Raw genomic sequence first — 20286 nt, forward strand, 5'->3', positions numbered from 1 at the left:
TGTGCAATCCCTGGCATCCCATATGGTTCCCAAGCCTCACCAGGAACGATTCATGAGTCCAAAGTCAGGAGTAACCCCTCTACTCCACCAGTTGTGGCGCAAAGAGCAACCCCACCAAATACCCTTTTTTTTAATGGAGAAGAGCTCTCCATCTCCACACAGGTTCTCATAAGGATTTTTCAGTGAAAATTCCTTTTATTCTGGAAGACTGGGATCTTTTTCCAGAGCCTTTACTAGAACTTCACTGAGAAACGAGCACTCTAGACCAAATACATAGTCTAAAATACAGAGCTTTCAGTGGTACTGTTACATAAATAAACCTAAATGTGAACATACTAGTTATGACTGAAAAAGATTTTTCACACTGGCTGTCTCTTTTGACTCAAAGAATGCTCTTTACATAGGTTCCATGTAAGAATTAGTCTTAATATACAGAGGAAGAAAAGGAGATGCAAAATAATATGATATTTAAAGAAAAACACAGCCAATTCAAATGGAACTTGAAGTCAAGACTGAGCATCTGGAATTAGAAATCTACCTATCAAACTCCTGTAATTCTCATAGGATAACTTGACCGTCAGTGTAACAGATTTCTAAATATGTTATTGTATTTTGAGTAAAATTTACAATAGTTGGTTTATATGAAATCAGTTGTTAAGTGTGAATATATATGATATATACGATATATATGATAGCTCTGCACTGTAGCACTGTCCTCCCGTTGTTCATCGATTTGCTTGAGTGGGACCAGTAACATCTCCATTGTGAGACTTGTTACCATGTTTGGCATATTGAGTATGTCACAGGTAGCTTGCCAGTCTATGCCTGGGAAAAGAAAGAGCTGGGTCTGGGGACTTTCTTTTATCTACAACTGTAGCCCACCCCTCAGCCATCCCACTATCTGCTCTGATTGGCTACCTATTAAAAGTGACACACCTAAATACACCTGGTGCCCCCCCCACATAAACATATATGATATATATATATATATATCTACATATATATATATATCAAGAATAAAATTTTGTCTCAATAAACATTTGGGAACTGAAGCTTGTTGATTTTTTAAAAAATTTAGGCACCATGATTAATAATGATTAATGATAGTCTCGTGCATGCAGCATTCCACCACACACTCTTCACCAAAGTGTCTTCTTTCCTACACTATTATTTCAGGGTCCCCATTCAAACCATGCCTGCTACCCTATCTTCCACCATGGTTATCTTAGGTCTGGTCTGAACACCAGATCTCAAGTTCTGTTGCTTTTGAACTTTTGTTATTCTTTTGTATCTGTCCCTCTTCTGGCTGACTTTACTCAGAAAGATTTGCCAGTTACATACACATAGTGGCAAATTGCATGATTTCAACTTTTCTAATAGCTAAGAAGTATTTCATCATAGATATGTATTATATATATATATATATATATATATGTATGCATCCACATACATATGTATATAAAGTTTCTTTATCCAGTCCATCCAATCATCTTTTCTTGGGCACTTGGCTTATTTACAGCTTTTGGCTATAGTACTGCAATGAATATTAGAGCACAAATGTCTTTTTTGAAAGCCTTTCTAAGGTGGACACAAGATGTGGCTGCTCATTCTCACCACTATTATTCAATGATAGTATTTGAGGTCCTTGCCATAGCAATTAGGCAAGAATAAGATATTGAGGGCATCCACACAGCAAGAGAAGTCAAACTACCACTATTTGCATATGATATGATACAAAGAACACATTTAAACACTCTATGAAAAAAATTCTAGAATAAACTTATACAGTAAGTTGCAGATTGAAAAATCCACATTCACAAATACATAACATCCCTCTATGAAAACAATAAAATAGAAGAGATAGAACTTTTAAAATAATCCTACTATCAATTGTTTGTCACAAAAAGAATTATCTGGGAATCAGATTAACAAAAGAGGTAATCACTTAATCACTTAATCACTTAATCCCCGTTATTCATCGATTTATTCGAGCGGGTGCCAGTAACGTCTCCATTCATCCCGGTTGCGTGCTAGCGTAGCCCAATGGTATCTGTTCGTTTTAGGAACATGTAGAGCCTCAAACCGATCATTTAGGGTCTTGACGAAGAAGTCTGACCATCTTATAGGTGGGCGTCCACGTGATCTTTTGATGTCTCGTGGAATCCAATCAGTAATGGCTCTAGTCCAGCGGTTGTCTGTAAACCTCATTACGTGTCCAGCCCATCTGATTTTTGATGTCTTGGCAAATGAGACAGCGTCCCTGATTCTTGAGCGTTGACGAAGATCAGAACTCCGGATTCTATCTCTCATTTGAGTGAATCGTGATATTCCAAGCATAGTTCTTTCGATTCCTCTTTGAGAGACCCGAATAGTGTTCTCATCCTGTTTTCGTAGGGTCCAGGTCTCTGAGGCATATGTTAATGCAGGAAGAATAGTGGAATCAAAGAGATGTGCTCGTAGCTGGAGGTTCTTTGTCCTTTTAGTTATTTCTTCAATGCTCTTGAAGGCATTCCAAGCCGCTCTCTTCCTCCTGCGCAACTCAGGTGCCAGGTCATTCATCATGTTGATTTCTCGACCTAGGTATATATAACTGTTGCATTCGGAGATGGTGGTTCCATTGAGAGCGAATGGAGTGTCAGGAACAAGGCTGTTTCTCATAAACATTGTCTTCGCAAGATTCAGCTGTAGTCCGACCTTTCCACATTCACGGTCAAAGTCGTTCAGCATTTGTGCTGCTTGGTTGATGTTTGGTGTTATTAGAACGATGTCATCAGCAAAGCGGAGGTGGTGTAGTTGCCGACCATCTATCTTCACTCCCATGTTTTCCCATTCCAGTCATCGCATGATGTTCTCGAGGGTGGCACTGAAGAGTTTTGGTGAAATGGTATCACCCTGCCGAACTCCTCTCTTGATATGGATGATTACTTCTTTGTAGAATGGTGAGATCTTGGTAGTGAATCCGCAATAGAGCTCACGAAGGATCCTGATGTATTGAGTTTGTACGCCCTGATTGGCTAGGGCTTCCATGACCGCTTCCGTCTCAACAGAATCAAAGGCCTTCTTTAAATCAATGAACGTTAGACAGAGTGGCATCTTGAACTCCCGAGATACCTCAATGAGCTTGGTTACTGTGTGAATATGGTCGATGGTACTGAATCCTTTTCGGAATCCAGCTTGTTCACATGGTTGTCCATCTAGTATTCTGCTAATCCTATTCAGGATGACTCGAATGAATAGTTTGTAGATGACAGACAATAGGCAGATTGGGCGATAGTTGCCAATGTCGTGGATGTCTCCTTTCTTGTATAGTAGTACAGTCTTGCTGGTTTTCCACTGGGATGGAACTTTGCATTCAGACAGGTAGCGTGTGAAGAGTCAAGCCAATGTATTGATGAGTACTGATGGTAAGTTCTTCAGGTGTTCAGGTCTGATCTGTCTGGGCCAGGTGCTCTTTGTTTCTTTACCGACGAGATGGCATGTTGGATTTCGGAAGGGAGAACATTGGGAACGACATATCCATCATGTGGTATGTGGTATGTGGGCAAGTGGATGTGGCTATTAAAGAGATCTGAGTAGAAGTCATGAATAATCTTCTCCATTGCCCTTCTGGAAGATGTGATAGATCCATCATGATGTCGGAGGGCAGTCATCTTGGTTTTGTAGTTGGTGAAGGACAGGAGGGCATTACGAATGTTTTTCCCAGCTTCTGCTGCATCTACCAGTACTGCTGCTCTCCTGTTTTTGAGGTCATCCTTGATGGCTTCTCTGCACTGTTTAGCCAGTTCGGACGTTTGCTTGTGGTTGCCTGAGGCACGTGCCAAGCCACGTTGGCGAATAAGTTCAAGAGTGTTCGAAGAAAGATGGTTTTTTGTGGTTATCTCTCTCTTGGCATTCCTTGCACAATCATGGAGGTGCTGAATCATTCGATCGTATTCCTCATCAATGTTGTCAATGACGGCATCTTCCCATGTTGCCGCAACAGAGCCAAAGAGTTCCCAGTTGGTGGTTGTTCTGGGAGTCCTCTTCTTAAACCTTGCTTTCTTTTCTCCTCGTTCTGTGAGGTAGAATTTTGCACGAAGAAGACGGTGGTCTGATCCCGTTTGGAATTTTGGGACAACAGCAACATCGGTTAGGCAAAACCGCCGATTGAATATGATGTGGTCTATTTCATTGTGGAACCGTCCATCGGGAGACTCCCATGTCCAACGTTTAGATTCAGCCTTTTGCGATTGTGAGTTACCATGGAAGGTTTTGGTTGACATGATGAACTCAGACAGTCTGTCACCCTGTTCGTTCCATTCCAGGCCATGGGTTCCGATGTGGAGTTCATCGACTGATCTTCTTGGTCCTATCTTGGCATTAAAATCACCGACAATGATCTTGTAGAAGGTGTGATCTTCTTTATAGAATTTCTCCAGCTCCATGTAGAATTTCTCAGTTTCTCTTTCACCATAACTGGATGTTGGTGCATAGACAACAAAGATAGAAACTGCCGGTAGTGAGCCACATTTATTCAAGTGTAATCGTCCGATTCGGGTTGTTAGGCATTCAAATGAATCAATGCTCGTGACTAAGTTTGTGTTGACAAGGATACCGACACCACCGACGCCTCTTTTATCACATGTTCCAAGGAACAGTTCTTCTCCAGTGTCGAAAACAGCATGATGGAATTGATGTCTTCTCGTTTCGGTCAGACCAATGATGTTGTACTTGATTTTTCGTGCTTGTACCATAAGGTCTTCAATGGATGCAGCAGATGCCAGGGTACGAGCATTAAAAGTACAGACAATTATTTTTGTTTTTCTGCGTTTTGGTAGCCTATGTCTGCCTTGGTGTTTTATCAGCCTCTCCTTCCATATCCTTCTCGACTCTGCATATTCAGGGTTAGGGAAATGAGATCCATTTATTACTGGATTTGGCATATCAATTTGGTCTATTTGGCATAGACCACGGATAGCTTGCCAGGCTCTGCCGTGCGGGTTGGATATTTAGAGATATTTAAGGTACCCTGAAAATTTAGAGAAAAGTAAATAAATAGTCGCGCGGCCTGCGGCCGCGCGCTCCCAGGAGCTTGTTGTGATAATCTCTGGATCCTGGCCTTTGTTGGGGTTACACGGCAGTTGGAGGGTGTAACTGTCTAGCTACTGACAGGTCCAGTCCCAAACCGTGCAGGCTTGGAGATCTCAGCCCCGGGCCCCACACACCTGGGTTCCTCTGCCAGTTCTGTTATGTCTGAGGCTTATCCAAGTGTGTGGAGAGTGGCCCCAGTAAGGCCTTGGTTGGGGCCTGCAGGTCTTCAGCTGTTGGGCCCTGGTGAGGATAGTCAGACACAGGGTAGGAGACTCTATATAATATAATATAATATATTATAATATAATATAATAATATAATATAACATATATAATATAATATATAATATATATTAAAAGAAACAGAAACATGAAAATGCATTTTCTGCTCATGGATGGAAAGGTTAATATTGACAAAATGACAATCTTATCCAAAGCACCATATACAGTCAATGCAGTTTCTATAAAAATATACAGGTCCACTTTTAAAGACAGACAAAATGTTGCTAAAATTTATATGGGATAATAAAACTCCCAAATTACCCAAGAGATCCTGGAAAAAAATTGGCTTTTCTTTCTTCAACTTCATTATTTATTTTAAACACTATGATTTACAATGTTGTTCATAGAACAGTTGCTACAGGCCTTCAATGTTCCAACAACAATCCCACTACAAGAGTGATCTTTCCTCCCTGTTTTCCCAACCACCTCCCAATGCTGCATCCCTAGAAGGCACAAAATAATTCATTTTATATTGTTTTTTACAACTAAATGAACAACATAATTATCAAAAATACTTCAGTAAGAGAACATTGGTGAAAATTGTTCTATCACACTCACTATGGGTTATTAAATCCTTGTCTGACATTTAACTAAACTGTTCCTAGTTGAGTCTTCTGTATTACTGTTTTTGTTTGTTGAATTTAACCAGCTTCTATATTACCTTCCCATCTAATTTGGTATTCTCCTACTGCAATGCTAGTCCTGTGGAATTTGGAGGTATCATTTGGTACAGAATTTCAGGATCTCTAGAGCTGATCATAAGCTGACAAGGTGGTGGCTGTGGGAAGTTTGCATGGTTATCAGGGCTTCTGGAAGTTCCATGGGGTTGAGGGAATGATGTTCGTACCCACCCTGAGAAGACTCTAAGGATTCTCAGCCTGAAAACCAGTGTGTACCTGGAACTTTGATGATTTGGTGTCTCTGCAGAGATTATCATGATAAAGTGAAATTGAGCTGATAGCAGCAGCTGTGAGTTGTGGGTGAGGCTACCAGGATTTAGAAAGGATGGGAACTCTGTCCAGGCCCCTCCGGAGGGTGCCCTAGAGTTTTCATTCAGGAGACTGGTACATTCATTAATTGTAGCAAGTTGGTTTACATCTCCTCAGAGATTTGTTCAGAGATTTAGTCTGGAGAGCAGGGCCACAGAGTGAGTCTAAATGATGGCATCTGTGGGAAGTAGAGGACTGGGGTGATAGTACAGTGGGTAGGGAACTTGCCTTGCACACAGCCAATTAGGATTTGGTCTCTGTCAACCCAACTGGTCCCCCAAGCTTGCCAGGAATAATTTCTGAGAACAGAGCCAGGAGTAAGCCCTGAACATCTCTGGGTGTGGCCCCCAAACAAAAAACAATGATGCTGGGAAAGCCAGTCAGTTATAAATCAAAGAATGTGAATTCAGACTCTTATCTCATACCACACACAAAAGTCAGTTTCAAAATGGATTGAAAGCTCTCTATCAGTACCGAGTTTATCAAATGTATTGAGAAAAACATAAGAAGAATAGTTCATAACATTGAATCTTGAGACATCTTTAAAGATTCAGTGCCAATGAGCAAACAAAAGCAAAATAAACAAATAAGACTACATCAATTAAGAAGCCTCTGCACCACAAAAGAAATGATGACCATAATAAAGAGATACCCCATATACTGAGAAAGCATTTCCTCACAACTCATCCAATGAGGAGTTAATAACCAAGATACGCAATGCATTGTAAAATTTAAGAAAAAAAGCAATCAACCTATCATAAAACAAGAGGAAGAGATGAAAAGAAACTTACGCAAAGAAGACAATACAGATGGCTAATAGGTGTCTGAAAAAAAACTTTCTGTATCAGTTATCATCAGGGAAATGCAAATCACAACAATGAGATGTCATATCATAATAGTAAATCTGGAACTCTTCACAAAATACAAAAACAGCTCTTGATGGGTATGTGGAGAAATGGAACCCTCATCCATTGCTGGTGGAAATGTCAATTGGTCCAACCTTTTTGTAAAACTACATGGACACTTCTCAAAAAAATAAGAATTGAGCTTTCATATGACCCAGAAATTTCACTTTGGGACATCTATCGCAAGGGTCCCAAGTCTCCACTTAGAAAAGACACTTGATTTAAAGATTTTATAGCTGAATAGTGAATAATCTTAGACTCTAAGGACTCAGAGGTCAATGAGACTCAATGGCCTATCAGGTCTTCCTTCATTGAATGGAAGTAATCGAGGACAGGTCCTCCCTCCTTTGGGAATTTTGTTTTATATAAAATGCAGCAGTTTACAAGTTGGCTTCAAGGGATTATGTACCACTTGATTGTAAATGTAATTCTAAGTGTTGATTTTTTTATATAGTCATCCCTTCCTGCCTACATGTTATTTTTCCCTAGAGTCTATTTTCTCTACATGTTGTCTGTCCTCTGGCAGTTGAGATCAACCTGAATTTGTCTTAGCATCTGGAACTGAAAGACAGATTTTACAATAAGTTGTTCATTTTCCTTTTTTTTGTCATTTCTGTCTCCAAGTTTCCTTTGGTAGACTGTAGAACTCAAGAACATAGTTCATACAGACTAAAGGATTGGAAACTTCTAGGATCAAGAGAAGTAAGAGCACTGGAAATCTGTCCTGATTTTCCTTCTTTTATCTTTTCCTTTTCTCTTTTTACTTTCCAGTTCTTTCTCTCTCACCTCATTGCGCTCTGCTCCAGTTTAATCCAGTTGAATTATCTTCTTTCCCTTCTCCCTAGTCTTGTTGCCTTTCCCATCCTTCCTTTTGCTTGTTTTACCTTCCTGGTTTCCCTTTATCTTGATACCACACTGTTTATCTTCCTTTCATATCTATAGAATCACACTCCCACTCTACCCCCATATACCTTTTGCTTAGACATTTCAGAGCAAACTTGTTGGAAATGCTTGAGGCTGAATCAAAAGGGAATAAGTGTTTCCTTTATTGGGAACTTTAACTTTTTCTTTGAAGTTAATTTGGTTCCTGAATGTTAAAGACGATATATTTGATATCTGTAAATCTGTCTGTACTCGTCTGTGCATGTGAATATATATACATGAGCAAATTGAAAAAAAAAAAGGAAAAAATCCCCCAAACTTCTGCTTTGACTGCAAGATTAGAGGTTCTAACTTCTTGATTATTCCTTAACAAGAACATTTTAGAGAAATCAGTATCTTTTGTCCTCATTCCATATAGATTACTGCAGTTTGCAGACAGCCCTTTTTGCATATTATGTAAATAGAAAGTTACATTAACAACACTGTAGGTAATGTAGGAACATTTTTTTTTTAATTTCTCTTTTTTCCCCTGTAGAAAGAGCTTCTGATTAAGAGCTGTGAATGCTGTTCATCTTTAATTCCTTGCTGACTCCCCAAGTGCTGTCTGGGATGCCTCAAATACTTTTTGTAAAACCATCAGTACCATTTGCATTCTTCGCCACCAATCCCAAAAGGATCACAAGCTAGCCCAACGGAAGACATAGACTTTGGAATATTTTCCTGATCTGGATTACTAAAACAGGGTAAAAGTAAGGGTGGTTCTACTTTATTTATTATTCACTGTCACTGTATCACTGTCATCCCGGTGTTCATCAATTTACTCAAGCAGGCTCCAGTCACATTTGTTCCAGCCCTGAGATTTTAGCAGCCTCTCCTTACTCGTCTTTCTCAACACTGCTGTAGTGGAGGTTCTTTCAGGATCAGGGGAATGAGGCCCATTATTGTTACGGTTTTTGGCATATCAAATAGGCCGCAGGTAGCTTGCCAGGCTCTGCCATGTGGATGGGATGCTCTCGGTAGTTTGCCAGGCTCTCCAAGAGGGATGGAGAATACAAGCAAGTATGTTAAAACCAAACACATGTGTGCTGCTTTAGGTACATCGGTGGGATAGACATTTATTTATTTATTATATTATTTATTATTGCCAAAATGAAATCTAGCATCCAAAGGTATCATTTTTATAAGAATGTTGAGAATCTGAGAGGTGGGAGGAAGACGACTTGCAGAACACTTCAGAGCTAGATAAATAAACTCTAACTTCAGTAAAGAACAGGAGGGAGTGGGAGAGAAAGAGAGAGCCTTGATGCTCTTTACTGGGTGTGTCAAGTTATATATACATACACAGAATCGGTGCTTTTGTCAATGCATGCTGTAAATTCTAGTTAGAAATCCTATTTGATATTTTTATTTGATCAGTGCACAGAGATACAGTGGAAAATATTATAAAATTCACCTCCAAGGTTAACACAATAGAATAAAAATAGAAAAATAATTTTGCTTTCAAAAATAACCTGTTAATGAAAGCAAAAAAAATAACTTTTAAGTTATGAACTAATTTGGTGACCCTGACTAGAAGATGAGGGGCTGGAGCAATAGCAGAGCGGTAGGGCGTTTGCCTTGCACGCAGCCAACATGGCCGACCTGAGTTCGATTCCTCCGCCCCTCTCGGAGAGCCCAGCAAGCTACCGAGAGTATCTCACCCGCAGGGCAGAGCCTGGCAAGCTACCTGTGATGTATTCGATATGCCAAACACAGTAACAACAAAGTCTCCAATGGAAACTTTACTGGGCCCGCTCTAGCAAATCGATGAACCACGGGAGGACAGTGACTAGAAGATGTAGAGATATAGTCTTGCCCCAGTACTGGGTTTATAGATATATAGAAGTAAATGATCCACAAGCTTTTCTAGGAATAAACTTCCCCCCGAATCCAGAAAAGAACATTGCTCTGGAGAGCCCAGTAGGAAAAGTGTCTGGTTAGAATTCAGATGGCAACAAAAAAATTGTATGTCTCTATTCACAGAATCACAGAATTTCTCTCCTTGAGCAAATAGGGTTTATAATGTTTCTACACTATAAGTGTTGAATGGATTCCTCCATGCTCTTTTCAGAAATGTTTGTTGTGATAGCATGTGACACAATTTACTTATTATTGTGGCAGTAGGAGTTTAATGTGATTGAAAGCCATCAAAAGACATAGCATCTGAATGTCAAACATGACTTGTATCGATAATTCCAGACAATTTGGATGCATGTGACTCTATTCCTCATTCACAATGATTTTTCCCCCCCTTTCCACTAAGTGGCACTGTGTTATTTGCATTTTTCCATTCAGGTCAAAATATCCAAACATTTGGAATGCTGGTATGAAAACCAGTATGAAGCTTTGTTGTAAATTTCTGTAAAATAACTTGGATGGGAAAAAGAAGGAATGATTAAATTTTTGTAAGAAAAAAAATTCCCTAAAGCTTACCCTTTTCTGTATTTAACTCTTTCCCACTTTTTCTTTCCAACTCCATTAGCCTCCAAGTAAGCACACCATATTATATATGTCGAAGGAAGTTTTATTTAGATTTATAAGGGCTGATCTATTCCCATACTGTTTAAATTAATGTTCAAAAAAGAATTCAAACCACATTCTAACATTTGGACTATGTAAGAAGGAAACAGATTTTTCGGGAGAAAAAAGATGTTGTTTTAGCTAGGCAGAATGGGCGGTAGGAACATAGACACGTGCAGACGGGATTTCTAAATGTGTGTATTATCTGATAAGATCTAGGCTGCTTGTGTGTCAATTCAGAAAGTAAGTGAGTCTATGAGCAGAATTTCTTTGTATTTCTCTTTCCCTCCCTCCCTCTCCCCTCCTTTCCTCCTTCCTTCCATCCTTTCTTTCTCCTTTTCCTTCTTCCTTCTTTCCTCTCTTTTCTTTCTTTCTTCTTTTCTTCCTTTTAATTTTTTCAATTTTTTTTTACTCCCCTCCTCCACCTCTGAGTTATTCTTCTAACAGCTTGAGATTTACTTTTATCTCAGCCACCTGCAGCCTAAGGCTTGGAAACACTCTGGTTCTTTACCTAACTGGTTACTTTTCAGATCAAATTAGCTCCAGAAATGCAGGGTGACTTTGAAAAAAGAAACTAGAGTCTCTTGAAATAGAATGGCCTCGATTTGCATAAGGGTAACATTTTGAGAATTAAGTTCTGATTACCCTCTCCAAATACAGCACACCATTGACAGACAGAATTCTTTGTTAAGCTGGCATCAATACAATCATCCACATCAAAAAATAGGGGGGAAACATGCTGACTTTGTGTGTGAGTGGCCATGTTTAGTTTGCAACACAATATATTTTTTTAGATTTTCAAGTACAGCAAAAACACTGCCAGATAAAGAAGCATAAAAGCAATCTCGAGAAGGGTTGTGAGGCCAAAATTCTGAATATATGTGAAATTGTGTGTGTGTGTGTGTGTGTGTGTGTTATGTGTAGAGAGAGTTCTGTTTGAAACTAATGAATTACATTTCAATTAGCCAGCTTTTAGCAGCAGTTACTTTCTTTGGTGTGTTGGCTTCTATTTGTAGCACGTATGGTAATATATTTTTCTCATAAATGAAGTGTATTTTTTAATCAAAAAATGAAAAGAAATTAGTGAGCCAGAAAAATGTCAACGACTACTTTAATATATATATACATGTACATATATATACATATATACATATATATATTTTACCTTCTAGAGAAGAGTTCCTCCCCTTTATATACAGAATATAATATACTTGACTTTGAAACTTACTAGCATTCAAGAGGAGAATAAATTTATAGACTTTTTCAGAGCAATGGAAACCAGACATATTCAATATGCCAAACACAATAACAACAAGTCTCAAAATGGAGACATTACTGGGCCCACTGGAGCAAATCCATGAACAATGGAGGACAGTGTGTGTTTGTTTGTGTTTGTTAAGGAGATGGAAGGAGATTCTGGATGCCTTTACAGGGGAATAATGGCCAGAGTGGTGATGGAGACTGGCAGACATTTCTGGGTACAGAAGACCCTTCTAGATGATACTTAAAGAGACAGTACTGTACTGGAATGTTTTTTTCTTGCCAATGAACTTGTGAAGATTATCAACCATTAATATAGCTGGCACAGAAATAACCTACTCAATTTTATCCAAACTAGTTTTTCCTAATCTTGTTTGGTCTTGCATCCCATTTGGCACACCACAGGTTTCAAATGGTTTCAAAGTTAGGATAGGCTAGGTTATGCTGATGAAACAAAGAATGCCCCAAATGTCAATGACTTCTTTCAATAAAGGGTTATTTCCGGATGTTGCTTCTCCTCTGTATCCAGCATGCTATCAAGTATCAGCAGTTATTTGTGTTTGTTATGGTCACTTGTAGAACATACCTGAAGGAAAAGGGAGAATATTCTGTGGGTCAATTGCCAGGGGAAAGGCAGCAGTTAATTCCCCAGGCTGAGCAGATCAAAAGGAATATGCTCAGAGAAAAATTTCCATTGACTCCAGCAAAGACACAGATAACAGAACCCCAAATCTAAAACATTTCTTCTCATACGTTAAAATACATATTAACTCTCATGCCCCTTAGCTGCACTGTATCACTGTCCTCCGTTGTTCATCGATTTGCTCGAGTGGGCACCAGTAACATCTCCATTGTGAGACTTGTTGTTACTGTTTTGGCATATCAAATAGGCCACGGGGAGCTTGCCAGTCTAGCTGCAAATATACTAATAGTGAAGTAAGCAAGTACATCATCCTTATAATAATAAGCAACTTAAACTCTACCCAAATCATGCTATTTACACTTAATGCCCTTTGCATCCTCCCTATCCCTTAAATAACTCGCTCATTAAATTTCCTGGCTCCAATATCCACTGTGCATTTATTCCCTCAAATAGCATGCCCATGCTCAGTTGTATACAATTTGTCAGTATCGTTGTCTGTTTTGATCTATGCTTTGTCTTGCCCTTGAATTCTTTCTCTGGGAAAGACTAGGCTCTGGAGGGTGGGGTTGTGGTTGGTTTGTTTGCTTTTCATGTAGAGAGCTCTAGAATCATATTTTGCTACTGAACCTTATTTCTTCTTACTAAACCAAGTTTTCTTGTCCCCTTGAATTTCAGGAGAGCAGAAATCAATTCACAGGCTGAGCAGAGCAAAAGAGTTACTCTCTGGGACTGGCAGGGTATTATAATTTTCGAAGTTCCTTAACTCAACCAGGTTCTCCTTTATCTCTGTGGCCTTCCTGAAATTGATAACTATACAAAAATGTTTATTCCAAGCAGTGGAGATCAGAAAATAGAATCCTAACTTGTGCTTGAAAAGTTTATATTCTAAAATAATTCAGGAATAGACCTAAAAACTACTGACATTCAGAATATACGTCTGGATCGATTGTACCTCTTAAATGTTCCAGATTACATTACTATGCTTATAGGATCCTGGAGAGTTGTATCTGGAAAGAGGAGAGAGAGAGAGAGAGAGAGAGAGAGAGAGAGAGAGAGAGAGAGAGAGAGAGAGAGAGAAGAGAGCACAATATATTGAAAATACTAAAATTACTAAAATACATCTTATTATGACATCTTATTATCTCATTCCTACTTTGGACAAACTGGCATTCTACCGAATGTAGCCTGCCCACACAGCAGAGTCTGGCAAACTCCCCGTGGCATACCCAATATTCCAAATACCAGTAACAATGATGGGTCTCATTCTCCTAAAGAGCCTGGAATATAATCTCAGGGCTAGGATGAAGGAGACGTTACTGGGGCCTGCTCAAGGCAATTGACGAATAACAGGATGATTTGTGATTTTGTGCTTTGTGACTAAAATTATGTGAGAAACACTTTTTATGAGCTTTATGAAAACCCAGTTTTATAAATAAGTCCTATTTTATAGGTAGCTTTTGCTGAGAAAATTGAGATGTAAGTGAAATGCCCCTTTTGAGTTGATAGAACACTCAAATATTTTTTGTAAATCATATAGAAATATTGGTATATAGAAAAGAAGAACAGGTTTAAAATCTGAGACAGCTGGACAAGCAAGAATGGTCACCCCAGTTCAATATATTTTGAATTTTGTCAAATTTGTCCGGGATTTGTCCAAGTATTAGGAAGATTATACAACAAAAATACACAGAGAAATAAGGTTCAATAGCAAAAATTTGAAGGAATAAACTTTTGATGAGATGACAGCCACTGGAAGTAGGGAACACTATGAATTATTAAAGGGGGAAAAAAAGCCTTTGACGCCATTGGACAAAAAACATTTAACTTATCACTTCAGCCTCCAAAAGGACAATTAAAATAAGAGAAAAAAATAAAAAATAAATACTGCCCTATGTATGTACCCTTGGATTCCTATTGAGGAAAATAAATTTTGTTTATTACTATATATCTCAGAAAGAAGAAAGATGGAAGTAGAAAAAAAGACACTTTATAGCTGTGTTTGAGTATGTCAGTGTAGGTGGAGTATGGAATTATGGGGCTGGTATGCTCTGACAGCCACCAGTAAGCCACAAGTCATGTTTTGTTTTGTTTTGTTTTTTTACATTACACGTTCTGAGTCCTGTCTCACCTCCATCCCCATTCCACAAACGCCCAAATCTGCCATAATTAGTCTTCGGAGGCTTGCACTGCCACAGCCACACGCTTAAAGCATTATCTCCTATCAGTGGTATTACGTACTGTAATCCCACAGCTAAATGTGGTAACCCAAATTTCACAGAGACTCTGTGGCAGGCTTGCTGAGATAACCCATCTCAGTACGCAGAGTGCCAGGTCGAACAGAGCCTTTATGCTTAGAGCGGTATGGATGCTTTGTGTAGCTTCATCCCACGCACCCTATAGCTTACCCATCCTTCCAGAGATCACAGGAACCCTAAATAGCAAATATGGCATCCTAACTAGAACACCACCTGTTTTGTGCAAGTGTACATGGGCTTCTGCCACCCGGCTGCTTCTATCTTGCTCTTCTCTCTCTCTCTCTCTCTCTCTCTCTAGAGCAAAGACAAAGTTTAGAGTCTGTCTCTGTTTTCTAACTGACCAAATGTACAAAAAAAAGTCTATCTATCTAGGCTTACTGTTTGTACTCAGTCCAACGGTACCTATACCGCCATACAACAAAGGTGACCTACATCTGCTCTCAAATGTGGTGCTCTTAAATATTCCTGCAGGTGCTGGGCTACCAGGCAATAAAAATTGTTGCTTGACAAGTCTCTTTGTTCCAAATTTCAGCATTTTCTGTGGTTGTTTGTTGATAAAAGAGATATTCTCTCTCTCTCCTCTCTCTCTCTCTGTCTCTCTCTCTCTGTCTCTCTCTGTCTCTCTCTCTCTCTCCCTCTCTCTCTCTCTCTCTCTCTCCTTCTCTCTCGGGATTGCTTAGAAACATGCAGGTTTTGACATATGCTTTTACCTGAAAATATATCTACTCCTGCTGCTTTATTGGACCCCCTAATTACTTATAAAAAATAGTAATAAATTGGGCAGGTGTTTGCTCTTCCAGTTGATTAATTGACAATGATTTTACTACAATTGACGGCAGAAAGCTAGGAAGCTGCCGGTTGGAGTTCAATGAGGAATACACATTTTTCTACTCAGCCATGTGAATCAGCTTGAGAGGAGCATTTACAAAAGGCTCAAATTGCCAGCACACTATGTTTTCCATTCCTAGCTTAGAGATATCTTAGTTCTTGTGTTGAGCCCAGTCACATATATAATTCTCCATTTTATACATTTTAAACTCTGGACCTGATCAAATGAGCTTGAATTTTTTTCCCCTTAAGCGAAAAAGATCACCCCGATCAGTAACTATTATGTGGGGAAAGCAATGCATTATAGCAGGAACAATGAAGTCTGATGTAAAGTTGACTGTGCTATTTCATTGTGTCGGTGGTGTTTTGCTTTTCAATTTACCAGCATCAGGAGCAGCAGCCGGCTGCCTAAGAGGGTCTCTGAGGATGGTGCCTTCCAGAATATTAGCATAGTGAAGTTGGGGCCATTCTGTATTAATTTTTGTTTTATAGCCTCAAAATAGTCATCCATTGTTTACAGACAGGTGAGTAAATAAAAATAAAGATATCTAAATTTTAGACACAGATAAATAAGCCAACCCTTCTCTGCTATGATGAACATGAAAACTTTCCAAGTCTTAGAGGATTTCTAGTGATATACAGAACACATGGAATATTATAGATTTTTATAATTTTAACCAAGAAGAGTCCTAGGTGTAAAGCTTAATTTCAGATGTACAGGTTTTCACACAAAAAGTAGTTTGGCTAATAGAATTTTGAAATAAGAAAGTGATGAACTATATAAAATACGTCAGATTCAAGGTTTGGCTGGAGTTCAGGCCGTATTTTTATGTTGATCCTTAGAACTCATTCATTCACTCTATTTTTATTTTACAGCTGGGCTTGTAAGCATGAATAATGTAGATACACAAATAGCATAGAAAGTGAGTGTAGCCAGGAGGTAGCAAGAGAAAGAAAGAGTCCATATTTCCTGAAAACAACTCCAAATAGGAAAGACATTTTCCTGCTTTTTAAAAGACAATAACAAATAAAGAAAACTTACCAACAATGCACCTCAATGCAAAATACTCTTTGAAACATTTTTTCTTTCCTAAACGTAGACATTAGCGGACCACCTTGTAGAGTAACTACTATAACTATTTTATGGTTCTTTTTGCTGACCAAATCTATGAGGAAAATAGCGATTTTCACTCATTTCACCAAAACCACAACATTGATTATTTCCTCTCATGTTTTAAAATAATTCCTGATTATATGATTGAAATTTGAGCTATTTTAAAGGACACTAGTCAAAACTAGCAAGTTAGTTAAAAAAAAAAATAAACTATAAATCTGCTCAGTATTTGCATAGAGGAATTATGTTTCCTGATAAAAATGGTAACATATAGACTCTTTTAAAATATTTATAATTAGACATTATGGTTTGTAATACTGTTAATAATAGAGCTTCAATCATCTAGTATTCCAGCTCTGAAGTAATATAAAATTTTAGCAAAAGAACACATCTCCATTCCTGAAACTGTTTTTTTTCTTTCAATATAAAATGTCCTCAAGCTATTTTATACTACAATTTGTCACTCTGGTTATGGGTTCTAATCTCCTAACTTATCTTTTCACAGGAAAGGATTAAAAGAGAATATACAGAAACACGAAATTGAAATTTCTTTTTGAGTTTAAGTTTCTTTTTCTTGCTTCTAGAAAAAAAGTCTGTTGACACACGTTAATTCTACTAAAGGATTTTGACAGTCCATTTTTTTCAATGCTAAAAATTCTTATCAAATGCGCATCTCAGTCTCTGTTGCTTTTACACTGGGGCAGTAGCATTGACATTTACTCTAAGCATCATGATCCGAGGCATTGTGCAGTTATACCTGAGACCAATGATGTCTTCTCTCCTTAGATTTATGATTTTTTCCTACAAAAACAACAGTACCCCAAACTATAAGAGCTATAAAAAAATAATTCTTTACCAGGGTGAATTAGTCAAATTTCCGTACACACATACATACATACACATACACACACACACACCCCACATGCAGTGACCACTAGCATAGAAACCTATGCCCAATCAAAGGAACTTTGAAAACAAGGTAGAAGAGGATGAGGACAGCACTTCAAAACTTAGTGTAGGAAATCTAGGTTTCCCTTTGGTAAAAATTTTCTATTTCCCAAGTTCTACCTAAGCACTTTGATTGCTTTACATATTAAACTGTGTATACTCAATGCATGCTCAGGATAGGCTGTGAGTCAGGGAAGACACAAAACAAATGGGCATATCCCAGCTGTAAAATTACACATTCTACCATAAGTGAGCAATGCAGAATACCTACTTCATCTCTCTCTACCAAAATATTGCATTTTCTCTCCCGATAAAGATGTTTTATAATGGCAATGAGGTGCCATAACTCATGGAGGCTCTGCTGCTTACTTGCTCTCTGTGTCCTGTAACTCCCACTCTATCATGAGAGCATATGTTGTATCTCTGTCATGAATTATTATTTGGTGATTCCACGTTGGAATTTGCTCTGGGAAGGCAGTTTCTCTACCTCCACTGCAAAGATTCCTGCTCATTCAGTGAAGGTCCATATTGTCTAATGGCTTTCATGTAATAAAACAATTCCTTAGGTTCTATTTACAGGGGATTGGTCTCCTAAATTCTCAATTAGCAAAACCATCCTGAACTTATGTACGTATATAAGGTGCTGTGTGTGTGTGTGTGTGTGTGTGTGTGTGTGTTTTCATTTTGAAATAACCGTTAGTGTCTGCTGTGTTCAATAACAAACTCAAGCAAACTCAAGGCAAAACATTTCAGATGGCAGTGGTAAAATTCTCATTGGTACAAATCAGAGGGAAAAACTTCCATATTTTAAGTTTATCTGATTCACTGCATCCGATTTTTCCATTAGTATACTTATATATAGAAAATAATATAAAACATGTCACTTGAACTTTTGTGATTGTGACTTTCATCAGAGGGACTCCATACTTGGCATCTTCTCTCCTGGGTCTATTTTGGAAAGCTCTTGCCTGCTAACACTAGCTGATTGGGCTCATCTATTTTCAATTGCACTTTATGAAAATGATTCATTGTTAACTTCAAGTAGACTCTTGTGCCAGCATTTACAATATATTACAATATACCACTGAAATCAACAATTGCCTTAAGATAGGACATTCTTGGGGGAAGGACAAGGGTTAATTACTAAACAGGTACTATCTTACTATTGATCCCTACCTAGTAAATAAGATATATGAATTGAAGTCATGGAACAAAAGTGAAAATCTGCAGTTTGAAAGGTAACACATAGGTGATCCAAAATAAAAATTGTTCAAGTTTTTAGTAGAAAAAAGTCCAGTTGTTAGTAAAACTTAATTTAAGAACTTGTACATGGTTGATTTGGTCCACTTCTACTTGCTATATAAATATTCTTTAGCATCTCACTCACTTCTCTGAGTGTCAGTTTGGCCCACCTTAAAACATAAATAATAAGCATTCGTTTTGTTGTGTTTTTAAAAAATCAGTTGCGATAATGAATCAATGTATTCTGGAATTGGTTCATAACAAGGCCTATTGTACTTTTGTCTGTAATGCTAAAGACAGTTGAAAATGACTAGACTCATCTTAGCTTCAGTTGTTTGTATATTTGATTTCAAGTGTATATATTTTTTATTGTTTTCAAACATAACAAGTCCCTGAATTTGAGCCTCTATATCACTGTTCTCACTGTCTTAAAAATTCTTCTGTGGATTTTTGCTTGGCTGACTCCTCATCACTCAGACATCAAGTTAGATGCTAGTTCTGAAAAAGAGAGCTTTCAACGTCATCTTTCTTGCGCACATCCTTCATCTCCTCCATCTTTTCACTGGATTTCCTGGTGCCTTGCGCCTAGTGGACTTTTCATCGTGCAGTTTCTGTTTACTAGTGTCACATGTTTATTAACTATCTCTCTTATTGAATCAAAGATCTGTGAGGGCAACGACCTTACGTATATTTTTCTCTGCTTAATCTTGAGCTCCAGGAAAAATGCCTGATGTGTCGTAGGCATTCAATAAATATCAGTGAGTGACAAATAGATAAATAGTGACTTTGGAGTCATAAAAGTTAATTCACTACTTAGGTGGAGTAGATAGATCTATGGTCCTATTTTTAGCCCAATTAAGGGTTGTTTTTGATAATAAAATAGAAATATTTATAGATCCACAGGAGGTAGAGAAGTTCATTAATACTCTGTATAAATAACAGAATGAGCAGTAGAAAAAAATCTATTGACAGATTTAATCAGCAAATTGTGAAAACAACCAGATATAGCTGATTTTGCAAGGCATGGAAAGATTGGATTTAGAATAAGTTGATTGGATGCATTTGAAAAGATTTTCTTTTCCTACACACTGTTAAAAGTTTATTTATTTCTTTGATGTTAGCAGAATGATTGGAAATAAGAAAGTAAAATGTAAATTCTCAATCACTAACAATCCTGATAATTATAATTTTGTATGGAATGAAAGATATAATGTAGAGTAGTCTCCTTGGTTGTAATAGTTTCCATAGAACTTGTGCAGGTGTATGAGTAAGACATTTTTGTCCTCATCATTGGTGTTTGAGTGTTTAAA

Source organism: Sorex fumeus, unplaced genomic scaffold (assembly GCF_029834395.1).
Source record: "Sorex fumeus unplaced genomic scaffold, SorFum_2.1 ptg000072l, whole genome shotgun sequence".
Classification (NCBI taxonomy): Eukaryota; Metazoa; Chordata; class Mammalia; order Eulipotyphla; family Soricidae; genus Sorex; species Sorex fumeus.